Here is a 12637-nt window from a genome sequence, read left to right on the forward strand (position 1 = left end):
GGTGAGGGAACAGGCTTATAAAGGTTAATTATCCTAGCCAGGCAAGGTGATTCATGCCTGTAATTCTGGCTATTTCTCAGGAGGCTGAGATCAGGAGAATAGCATTTGAAGAGAACCCATGCAAAGAGTTTACAAGGCCTCTCCTCAACCAATAGCTGGGTGTGGTGTCACATGCCTATGATCCCAGGAACATAGAAGCATGAGATCAAGGGGCTAGTAGTTCCAGGCTAACCTGGACTCATGAGACTCCATCTTGATGGAAGAAACTTGGCATTTTGGTGCACCTCTGCCATCCCAGCTATGTTAAGAAGCATATAACCAGAGGATCACAGTTGAAGCACATACCCAGACAAAAAGTGAGACCCTATCTCAAAAAAAAAAGCCAGTGCAACAAAAGGGCTAAAGTCATGGCTCAGCAATAGATCAGCTTTGCCAAGCAAGCATAAGGCTCTGGGTTTAAACCATAGCATTGCGGAAAAAGAAAAAGAAAATTATTACCTGTTCTAGGATTACAAAATTAAATAAGTAGAAGAACTGGGATTTGAGGTTAGATAGAAGTGTGGCACACATTAAAAAAAATCCCAGAACTTGGGGGCGGCGGGGGGGAAGAGGGAGGCTGGGAAGGGATGTGAAGGGTAAATAAAGGAGGAGGCTGCAATGCTTGGTAAGTAATGTATGCATTATCCTGCCCATGTAATTGTAACCCCTCTGTACAGTATGTTCACAAATAAATTAAATTAAATTAAATTAAAAAAATCCCAGAATTTAAGACATCATTTTTAAGTTTCAAAACTTAAAAAAAAAATTTGCTGGAAAATACTCAAACTTGATCAAAACAAAAGAACGTAAGTAAAACCTGAAAGACATCTCTTTTTCTAGGTTAACTGGTATTAGGATTTTGTTATAAGTGTTTCCATGCTGGAGTTGGAAGTGTGCCTCAGGTGGTAGGGCACCTGCTGATGTGGGAAAGCATCAGACACTGAGTTTGAGTCCCAGTCTAAGACAACAAAAAAAAAAGAACTTTCCATGTTTTTCCTTTTGTCCAATGTAGTTCAGATTTCATGTCTACTTTTAAAAAACAATGGTTACCTTTAGACGGTAACTAAATGCTTATTTAGCAAATGTCAGATATCTTATGGTAAGAATCTATGAAGAGCCAGGCATTGGTGGCTCATGCCTATAATCCTAGCTACTAAGGAGGCTGAGATCTGAGGAGCACAGTTCAAAGACAGCTGGGCAGGAAAGTCCCTGAGACTCTTATCTCCAATTAACCACAAAAAAACCAGAAGTGAAGTTGTGGCTCAAAGTGGTAGAGGGCTAGCTTGGAGCAAAAAAGCTCAGGGACAGAGCCCAGGCCCCAAGTTCAAGCCCCATGACCAACAACAGCAACAAAAAGTCTAAGAAGAATGTAACACGCTCTATTTCCTAGGTACTCATAATCAAGTGTAGAGGTTCCTCACTTACTTTTTTATTAAATATTTAAAAATTGTTATTATAAAGGTGATATACAAAGGGATTACCATTTCATAAGTTAGGAAATTAGTGTATTCCTTTTTGGACAATGTCACCCCTTCCTTAACTCTCTCCTAGTTTTTCTCTCCTATCCCTGCCCCCTAACTTACTTTTAAAGAATAATTATGGACTTCTTTGAGAGACTGATAGGAGATCTGAACTCATTTTTCCAAAAGAAAATTTTCCCAATAGTTGGGGATTTGGGGGCACTCTGAATGTATATAAACTGATCCTATAGAAGTATAAGTCTATTTATTTTATGCCAGTACTGGACCTTGAATTCAGGACCAGTGCACTATCCCTTACCTTTTTGGCTATAGGCTGACATTCTACACTTGAGTCATACCTCCACTTCTGCTTGTTTTGGTTCATTTGAGATAAGTCTCATGGACTCTTTGATGGTTAACTTGAGTAAGCTTGTTCACTGAGAGAACAAAGCCCAGAGGCTGGAGAAGAAGGAAATGGCGACTATCTTTGTGATGTGATAGGAGCCCCGAATACTATGCAGGGGGACTGACAGGGATGAGTTTTCAGAATAAGAGTTTGCTAGATATGATATGGTGGTACATTCAAAACATTTGAATTTTAGGAGTTACTCAAAGACTTTGATCAAGACTTGCAGAAGCAGGGGGCAGGGAGGGGAGATGTCTATAATGAGACCAGCTACTGTGGTTCACGCCTGTAATAGTAGCCACTAAGAAGGTGAAGATAGGATCAATCACTATTTGGGGCCAGCATAGGCAAAAAGTCAGTGAGGCTTTCCCATGTCAATACCAATAAGCTGGACATGGTGGCTTATCCTTGGGACCCCAGGTATTTGAGAGGCAGAGGTGGAGGATTAGGGTCTGAGTCCCACATAAAACTCAAGACCCTACCTGAAAAATGACCAAACCAAAATGTGGCCCAACTGGTAGAGCACCTGCCTAGCAAGTGTGAGGTGATGAGTTCAAAATGCATGATTAAATAGATGTATGTGGAATAGTAATTTAGATGTTTGAACAAAATATAAAAAGATATACATCAAAATTAGGCCTGGTGGCATATGCCTGTAATCCCAGCTGCTTTTGAGGTAGGGACAGGAGCATCAAGTTCACAGCCAACCAAAGCAAAGTTATAGAGACCCTATCTAAAAAAAATACATATAAACAAAAGGACTCAGTGTTAGAGTGAAGCATGAAGTCATGGGTTCAATCCTTGGTACTGAAAAAAAAAGTTTATTTGATTCAGATTTGGAAAAGAGGTAGACCATTGGCTAACAATGTGTAATTATAAATATATATTAGCCAGGTTCCAGTGGCTCACACTTGTAATCCTAGCTACTCAGGAGGAGGAGATCTGAGGATCATGATTCAAACCCAGCCCCGGCAGGAAAGTCAGTGAGACTCTTACCTCCAATTAACTACCAAAAAGCCAGAAGTGTCTCAGTAGTAGAGTGCTAGCCTTGAACCAAAAAACTAAGGGACAGTGCCCAGGCCTTGAATTCAAACCTGAGCACCAGAAAACAAAGCAAACAAAAAACCCCTCAAGCTAGTAATCTGAGTGTTTGAATATATAAAATGTTAAAAATTAAAAATGTAAAATTTCTCCCCTAAAGCCATGTGTTATGTTTATCCTGAGGCTTCAAGTCTAACATTTTTTGTTGTTGTTGGTCGTGGAGCTTGAACTCTGGGCTTAGGTGCTTTCCCTGAGCTCTTCAGCTCAAGGTGAGCACTCTACCCCTTGAGCCACAGCACCACTTCTGGTTTTCTAGTGGTTTATTGGAGATAAGAATCTCACGGAGTTTCCTGCCTGGGATGGCTTTGAACTGTGATCTCCAGATCTCAGCCTCCTGAGTAGCTAGGATTATAGGTGTGAGCCACTGGCACCCGGCAAGTCTAACATACTTATAGTATTGACATTATTGCTAGGGGAAATCAACTATCTCTTCTATTTAGACTCTCCAGAAAGTCACATTCATAGAAGTGGAGAGGAGAATGGTGGTTCCCAGAGGCTGGGGGTGGGTAGGTAAAGAGGCAGAATAGGGACAAGTTGGTTAAAGGTACAGGATTCCACTAGAGAGGAAGATTAAGTTTTGTATTTTGTTTTTTGAGACAAGACCTTGATTTGTCCCAGTCTGGCCTCAAACTCCTGTCTCAGCCTCCAGACATCTGGGGTTACAGATGTACAATCATGCCTGGCTTTGTTATCAAAGTAAATTTCAAATACTCTCATCACAAAAATATAAAGCATATGAAATGATGAATATATTAGCTTGAACTAACTATACCATACTGTATATGTCATAATATCAAATTATACTGAAACATAAATAAAATACTATTTTTTTTTATTAAAAGTAAAAAAGAATTGGGCTGAGAAGGTGGCTCAGTGGTAGAGCGCTTGCCTTGCATGCATGAGGCCCTGGGTTCGATTTCTCAGCACCACATAAGCAGAAAAAGCCAGAAGTGGCGCTGTGGCTCAAGTGGTAGAGTGCTAGCCTTGAGCTGAAGAGTGCAGGGACAGCGCCCAGGCCCAGAGTTCAGGCCCACGACCGGACCCAAAAAAAAGAATTTTTAAGTGTTAGTGGCATGACTCAAATAACTGTAGTTTCAATGGATGTGAATAAGAAACAGCCCCTCCCCTAGTGAAATTACAGCGTGTCTAAGAAAGATGGAAGAGATCATTGGCTATCATTCCCAGCATGAAGAGAGAGAATATTATGATATAAAACCACAATAGAAGAGTGGCTGACTATCATTGGGAGGGTCGGGACTGGCTGCCTAGAGAAGGAGGTACTTGAATTGAACTTTAAGGCTGAGAAATATTTTTCTCAGAGGGACAGAGGATGAGAGGAACAGAAGCATGAATGTGTTTGATGAAAGGCATGAATTGTGATCATGTATTGCATATGCTATTATGAAGTTCTGTTTGAAATGCTATATCAAGAGAAGTCAAGGAGGTTCAGCTAGTCCAGTCACTAGCAGCCACAGTGGTGAGATCGGGTCAACTATGGTCTGATTGGCTCCAGAGACACCTGGAGCACTCCACCATGCAGCCTCTCTCTCTCTCTCTCTCTCTCTCTCTCTCTCTCTCTCTCTCTCTCTGTCTTTTGGGTCCGGTCGTAGGGCCTGAACTCAGCCTGGGTGCTGTCCCTCAGCTCTTCAGCTCAAGGCTAGGGCTTTACCACTTGAGCCACAGCGCCACTTCTGGCTTTTTTCTTTTTTGCTTATGTGGTGCTGAGGAATTGAACCCAGGGCCTCATGAATTCAAGGCAAACGCTCTACCCCTGAGCCACCTTCCCAGCCCCGCAGCCTCTCTCTTTTGATTAGAAGAGTGGCCCCAGAAGTAGTGAGAACGGTTTGCAGAGCTGAGGAGTGGGGCTTGGTGAAATGAGGCTTCCGAGCTTTTGAATTAAAGTCCCACAGCCAGAGCTGGATCAAGAGCCCAAGGCAGGGGAACACTCTGGCACTTGTTCAAATGGATTTTCTTTTTTCTTTTTTTTAATTTAATTTTATTTGTGAACATACTGTACAGAGGAGTTACAATTACATGGGCAGGATAATGCGTACATTTCTTACCAAGCATTGCAGCCTCCTCCTTTGTTTACCCTTCACCTCCCTCCCCAGCCTCCCCCCTCCCCTTCTTTTTTATTTTAAAATAAGGTTTTAGTTATGTTATTTTTTTTGGGGGGGGGTCTTGAACTCAGGGCCTGCGTACTGTCCTTGAGGTTTTTGCTGCTCCAAGCTAGGGCTTTACCACTTTGAGCCATTGCGCCACTTCCATGGACTTTCTTTTCTATATTCAACATTTGGACAAATAGAGATGGTTCCCTGTGTGGAATACCCTCTTGTCACCTGGAATAAGAAGCTGCCCTGACACCAAACTGTCAGAGACACTAAAACAGCTCTGACAAACATAAGAGGGAGGGAACTGTCGTTATCAGAATTTCTCCCAAAGGAAAGCATCATATATGACTGACCTAACCTAGTTCTAGACTAACCTAGTTCTAGACTCTCATAGAATTTCTTTCCCTTTGTTCCAAACTTATCAGATGTAAAGAAAATCACTTGTTGGCTGGGTTCAGCATGCCTACTAGTACTAGGGAAGACATGCCCAAAATAGGCTGAAATTATAGAAGAAATAAACTAAGGTTGAATGTACACTTTTCATTGATCTACAAAAATATTGAGTGTTGAGATTGTATAAGATGAGCCTTGCCTTAGTGAGGATATCTGATGGTCAGTGAGATACTCAAGGCTGGTACATGGGGCATAGCTGCCTTTAGAACGCTGGATGGGTTTGGGATGGCAGAGCTGGTGGCCAAGGATCTGTAGGCACTGAGGCCCACAGAAAGGGATACACACAGCTTGTGGATAGACTGGTTCTGAAAGGAAATGCTATGATATTAGTGGCAAGAGGACTGACTTCCTGGCAAGGCACATAGACTGTGGTCTATTTTTCTGAGAAGTAGTAGGGAAATACGGTCATTTGAAAGATTAGATTCTACTCTAGTCTCCTTTCTGGCAGTTTTAAAAGCGCCAAAGGCAGATCCAAATTGGATGTTATTGTATCTGAACTATGAAAAAACAATGTCCCAGGAGAGGCAGCAGTAACCTGGTTTCCTCCTCTTACTTAAAATAGGCTTCAGTGACTGATGATCTATTTTACAGCGCTACTAACTCAGCCACGTGACTGAGATCCCGTGCACCAGGCATCTGCTTTTGCCTTAGCAGAGAGCGAGTTTCCCGTGGACAGGTTTGTTTTCCACGTTGATAACCCCCCTTGCAAGTCAGGGCTGGCCCCACCGCTGGAGGGAACATTTTCTAAAGCCCCAAGTTTCTTCCCTCCACATGCCTGTGGAGGGAGTCTCATGCCCTTCACTGTCCCTTCTCTCTTCTAGATGTGCTTTTCTGAGTGACAGTCACTTTATTTTCTTTTTGAATAGATGTTTACCTTGTGCTGGGCACTCTGCCTTTTGCACAGAGCATCTCTTGAGTATTCATCTGAGTAAACCCAATCCATCTGAAAAATTGTGTGATTACAAGGTATATCCTTCAAAATTAAGAAGAGTGAGGGAAGAGATGGATAGGAGAGGGATGGGTAAGAACGTTGAAAGGGATGACTTCGAGCAATATATATTGTGTTCATCAACTGCTTTGTTAAATGGCAACTCTTTTGTACAACTTTAAAGATACATTTTAAAGGTAATAGAAAATGCCTTAGTACAACTACTTAAAGACAATTTTTAAAAACTAAAAAGAAGTCAATTTGTGGAGGAAAAAACTGGGAGAGAACAAGGGAAGGGGTGGCATTGTCCAAAAAGAAATGTACTCATAACCTGACTTCCATAACTAACCTTGCTGGACATCACATTTATAATAACGATAGTCACAAAACACCTGAGATTAAATAGAGGGAAACCAGGATAAGAAAAGAGGGGCTGGGAAGGTAGCTCAGTGGTAGAGTGCTTGCCTTGCATGCATGAGGCCCTGGGTTTGATTCCTCAGCACCACATTAGCAGAAGAAGCCAGAAGTGGTAGACTGCTAGCCTTGAGCTGAAGAGCTGAGGGACAGTACCCAGGCCCTGAGTTCAGGCCCCATGACCAGCAAAAAAACAAAAAAAAAAAAGAAAAGAGATGGAACACACCTTCCTAACCAGATCCATAGAAACATTTGGGCTCACAAAAGCTACTTTCCATTCTTCTATGAGTGCTAAATAAAGATGAAGTCTAGAGACCCATGGAAGGAATATGCTCTGAAAGTTCATAATTTCTGATGTCTTGATATTTCAAACCAGCGGTTTGTTTTGTATATGATAGCACACTAACAGCTTTTTTCTCTTTTGATTGATTTTGGTATATATCAGTTTACTCAAATTGTTCTATCCTGATTGATATTAATTGAGAAACATAATTAACATGCCCACAGAATGAAGGAAGGAGGATTGATGTTGTGTCATATTCCGATATGAAGAACCTTCTGTGTGTTGCTTTGCTAGAGATGTGCCTGCTATGTGTGCTTGGCTCCTGATCTCTCTGGCTCTGGACACGTTGAGGTTGCTGGTAGAATTGGAACAGCTTAGAGTTAGTTCAGGTGTAGGAGCATTTATTAGGAAATCTTAATCTCTCTTAGATTTTTCAAGCCCAGTTGTGGGATATATTTTTGTAAGGGAAACTTTGCTTGATGGAATAAAATAGGGTTTGGTTCTTTTGTTGTTGTTGTTGGGTCACGGGCCTGGAACTCAGGGCCTGGGTACTTTTGCTCTAAGGCTTGCACTCTGCCATTTTGAGCCACAGCTCTACTTCTTTGGTTCTTTTTTCTTTTTAATTATCTTTAGTAGTACAAAGGAGTTGCCAATTAACAAAGCAGTTTCAGTTTATGAATACAAGATATCTTTTTTGGGGGGGGGTCCGGTTGTGGGGCCTGAACTCTGGGCCTGGGCGCTGTCCCTCAGCTCTTCAGCTCAAAGTTAGCGCTCTACCACTTGAGCCACAGCACCACTTCCGGCTTTTTTTTCTTTCTGCTTATGTGGTGCTGAGGAATCGAACCCAGGGCCTCATGCATGCAAGGCAAGTGCTCTACCACTGAGCCACCTTCCCAGCCCATACAAGATATCTTGATCAATGTCATCCCTTTCAACATTCTCACCATCCCTTCCCTCACTCTTCTTAATTTTGTAGGATATACATTGGATCTCAAAGCCAAATTCTTTTTATATTTACCCACTAATTCTTTGTTGTTAACTTGAAACAGTTCATGATATATAGCATGTGTATCTAGGTAGTCTACTGGATGTGAACTGAGAACTCTTCTACAAACATGGGTTGAAGACATTTATTGAGAGACAGGTGCTAAGAACTGGAGATAGAAAGGTAAATCACTTAGTTTCCCTCCATCTGGGCAGGGAGCTGGCTCTCAGGCAGTTAACAGGGGATGTGGTGGTGGCCTGCTTCAGTGGAAGGGGCCACCATGTTTCTAGCAATATCCATATTTGAGTAAAGGTCAGGAATGAAGTTGACTTGAAGACCAAGGTCCAGCCAGGCGCTGGTGGCTCACGCCTGTAATCCTAGCTACTCAGGAGGCTGAGATCTGAGGATCGAGGTTCAAAGCCAGCCCGGGGAAGGAGAGAAGACCGTGAGACTCCTATCTCCAATAAACCACCAGAAAACCGGAAGTGGCACTGTAGCTCAAGTGGTAGAGTGCTAGCCTTGAGCTGAAGAGCTGAAGGACAGCGCCCAGGCCCAAAGTTCAAGCCCCACGGCCGACCAAAAAAAAAAAAAAAAAAAAAGACCAAGGTCCATTTTTAAAAGAAGGCTGCTTATTATTTGGCCTGTCTAGTGGCAGAATCCTAATTTAATTTTTTAATTTATTGCCTAGGCGACTTTAAATTGTTATGTATGCAAAGATAATTTTGTTTGGGAAGTTAGACTGTCCTTGAACTATCCTCATTTTAAGTACTTGTGTATAGAGTTTAATAGATCTATAAATGTCAAGCCATTTTATATGCCAGAGCAAACTTCACTAGTCATAGTGCTGTATTTTTGATATTTTATTTAGAATATGTACAATTTATCTAAATACTAGAGTAGCTTTGGTATCAGAACCTCACAAAATGGGTCTGGTGATTTACATAGATCCCATTCTCTGGTATAAATTAAATAGCATAGTCATAGTTATTTATAACATCTTCTTGTGATAGTATGCTGAATCATATCTTCTTGGAGGTAGCAGATATTTGACTTTTCTTTTTCCTTTTTTTTGGGGGGAGAGGTCGGTTGTGGCTTGAACTCTGGGCCTGGGCACTGTCCCTCAGCTCTTCAGTTCAAGGTGAGTGCTTTATCACTTGAGCCACAGCACCACTTCCGGTTTTCTGGTGGTTAATTGGAGATAAGAGTCTCACAGAGTTTCCTTCCTGGGCTGGCTTTGAACTGGGATCCTCATATCTCATCCTCCTGAGTAGCTAGGATTACAGGTGTGTGTGGCACACAGCCTCTGTCTTCCTTTCTGAGGCTGTCTTGTTAAGTAGCCCGGGCTGGCCCCAAGCACAAGATCCTCTTGCCTCAGCCTCTCATGTGCTAGATTTATAGGTGTGCACTACCATACCTGGCTTGACCCTTTCTTTCACTATCTTCTATAGACAGTTGTTACAATTCATTTTTCTATCTATAGTTTTAAAATACAAATCTAGTAGTCTATGAATTTCTAGAAAGCAGTCCATTTCATCTAGCTTTTTTAAAGGATAGATTTTTTTTTTTTTTGGTCGGTCGTGGGGTCTGAGCTCGGCCTGGGCGCTGTCCCTCAGATCTTCAGCTGAAGGCTAGCACTCTACCACCTGAGTGTCAGCCCCACTTCTGGCTTTTTCTGCTTATGTGGTGCTGAGGAATCGAACCCAGGGCCTCATGCATGCAAGGCAAGCGCTCTACCACTGAGCCACCTTCCCAGCCCAAGGATAGATTTTTACTAACAATCTATTACATCATCTGAGCTAGTAGCTTTGTCCCTCTTTCCAGTCCTGCTTTGCATTTGTACCTTTCACTCAACTTGACCATCAGTATACATTCAATTGTATTCATATAGAAATAGAGCCTATGAATACTTATTTCCTATGGGAGGTGCTGGGAATACTGTTTTTAATGTATAGTGTTTTGAATGCTGTAGCATTAAACAGTAGAAAAACTAACATCTTAGTTGGAGTTACTTTTGTTGTAGCTTGGGACAAACAATTCTGAGCTATTGTTGCCTTTTCTATAGAAAATGAATGAAACATTTACTCTGCTAGATTTACAGGCTTGCAATGATTAAGGAAGATACTCCATGTGGGAGTGTTTTGACAACTGTGAAACATGTACAAGCAAGGTGTGTTATTGTCACAGATAATATTTCTTTTGGACTGTAGAACACACACACACACACACACACACAGCTCCTTTCACATATTTTTCAGCTTTTTAAAAAAATAGCACAAAGATTATATAAGACTCTCCTTACTGAAATGTTGCAGGATTTACTTGGTGAATTAGTTTAGTTTCAGGGGGGATATATTTCCTCATTACCCTTCCCCCCAAAAAGTTCTCATTCTACTAAATTAGAAATATGCACTGAAGACCCATTCAATAGAGGACACTGAAATGAAAATTAACTCAAGTCTGCTTTCAATTAATTTCAATTCCCCAAAGTGCCAAACTTTCCTTTTCTGTCACAGCAGTAATTGGGAAGTAATAGACAATGCCAAGTTTTTGTGATCTGGAGTGATTTTGTAAAGGGATGGGTACTCATTCTAGGTCGCTTGGAGAGAGGGTCAGGAGATTTTTCAGTGATTTTTTTTTTAGGTTCCTATTAACTTCCTTCTTAAACATTTTTGAGTTAATTTTATTAAAATGTGATTATAGCTTTTTATGTAAATGTTTCAATATTCTGATATCTCTATATTAATAATTCCAGAACCTTTGTTTCTGGGTGGCAGAAACTGCTTTAAAAAATAAATCCTTCTTCCAAACTATGGCCTGTGAATCAGATAAGCACAGAGAGATTGTGGTTGAAGGAGATGGGAAAGGGGCCAGGCCTCCCTCCTGCCATCTTCCTTTCATTCCCCCAAGACAAACTGGGGAAAGTTTGGGGTCTTCAGAGTTTCAATTGGAAGCCACTTGCTCTATATAATAACTTGACATAATTTAAAGAACAATGGGCTTTTTCTAAACACTTAACAGTATTTTCTAATGGGTCTGGCCAGACTGGTGTGGGCATTTGAGAAACTACTACTGCAGCCATGCAGATAGAAATAAAGGAAAGGTAGGGAGGAGTAGAAGTCATGCTGGCTTGGTGAGAGGCAGGTAGCATCATCTGATGGAACCTATTCAAAGTAAGGCAGTGGTCCAAGAGCTATCGAAGACAGAGTACAGAATTCCTGTGCTCAGACAAGAAGGGATTCCAAGTGAAGGATGAAGAGAAACTACAGGTAACATCTCAAGGGGATGTTCCCTTATATATTACTCACTAGTATAATGATACCCTTCGACCTAGAAATTTCCTTGTATATAGCTAGACACAGTAGTGCACTACTTGTAATACTGGCAACTCAGGAAGCTGAGTCAGGAAGATGACAAGTTCACAACTGGCCTAAACAATGTAGAGGGACCTCCATCTCAAAATAAAACAAAACAAAATAAAATAAAAACATAGCAAAATCCCTTCTGAAAACCTAGCCTAAGGAAAAAAGTATCCTAAATAATAAAAAAGAAGGCTATAATCTGTAGTTTGGGAGTCAGAATAGACAGCTAAGAATAGAGAATCATAATATTTCAGGGGATTGAATATGCTACTAAAATTGGTATTTTAATTCTATGAAGAAAAAGAGAACAAGGGGTTATGCATCCGAAAAACAAGAAAGTTAAACATTCCCTTTTCAATGTATAAACCAAATTTCAAATAAATGGGAAGCACTTAATAAAATTTAAAAGCATTGGAAGAAAATGTAGGAGAGCAACTGACTGGAACAGCGCAGATTAATGTGGTCCCTCGCCAGGATGACACACAAATTCCTGAAGTATTCCATATTTTTCTCATGTTTCATTCATTTGAAATCTTAGTCTAAATTATAAAAATAACAATGGAGCTTGAGTACAAAGGGGTCACTGTCAGCGGGGAAGAAGTTCAATGAGAGGGAGGAGGGGAAATGGAGGGGATACTGGAAGGCGAAAGATCCAAGTATGTTTACATATGTGTACATATATATATATATATATATATATATGGAATTAGCATAAGAAACTCACTAAATATTGTTTTTAAAATGGAGGAAGAGCCAAGGCACAGTGGCTCATGTTCTTAATCCTAGCTACTCGGGAGGCTGAGATCTAAGAATCATGGTCCATAGCTATCCCTGGGAAGGATAATCCATGAGATTCTTATCTCCAATTAACCACCAAAAAGCTGGAAGTGGCACTGTGACTCAAATGGTGGAGTACCAGCTCTGAGAGAAAGAGCTAAGGGACACTTAAAGGAGGAAGGAAGGGTTACACTTTGAATCTTAGGAATTTTCACATAAACCCCCTTGTACTATCAGTGAATTCTTAAACAAAACAACAACAACAAAAAAAGCTAAAATCTGCAGGAGGGCTGGAAAGGTGGTTCAGTAGTAGAGTGCTTG

General features: G+C 41.1%; 1 protein-coding gene across 1 annotated transcript in view; it reads left to right on the top strand.

Annotated features, from left to right (window-relative positions):
- Window positions 1–12637, top strand: part of Arhgef33 (Rho guanine nucleotide exchange factor 33) — a 76184-nt gene that overhangs the window by 6429 nt on the left and 57118 nt on the right. The window lies entirely within an intron of this gene.

This window comes from Dipodomys merriami, unplaced genomic scaffold, assembly GCF_024711535.1.
Source record: "Dipodomys merriami isolate MVZ:Mamm:240054 unplaced genomic scaffold, mDipMer1.0.p SCAF_17, whole genome shotgun sequence".
NCBI classification, from domain to species: Eukaryota; Metazoa; Chordata; class Mammalia; order Rodentia; family Heteromyidae; genus Dipodomys; species Dipodomys merriami.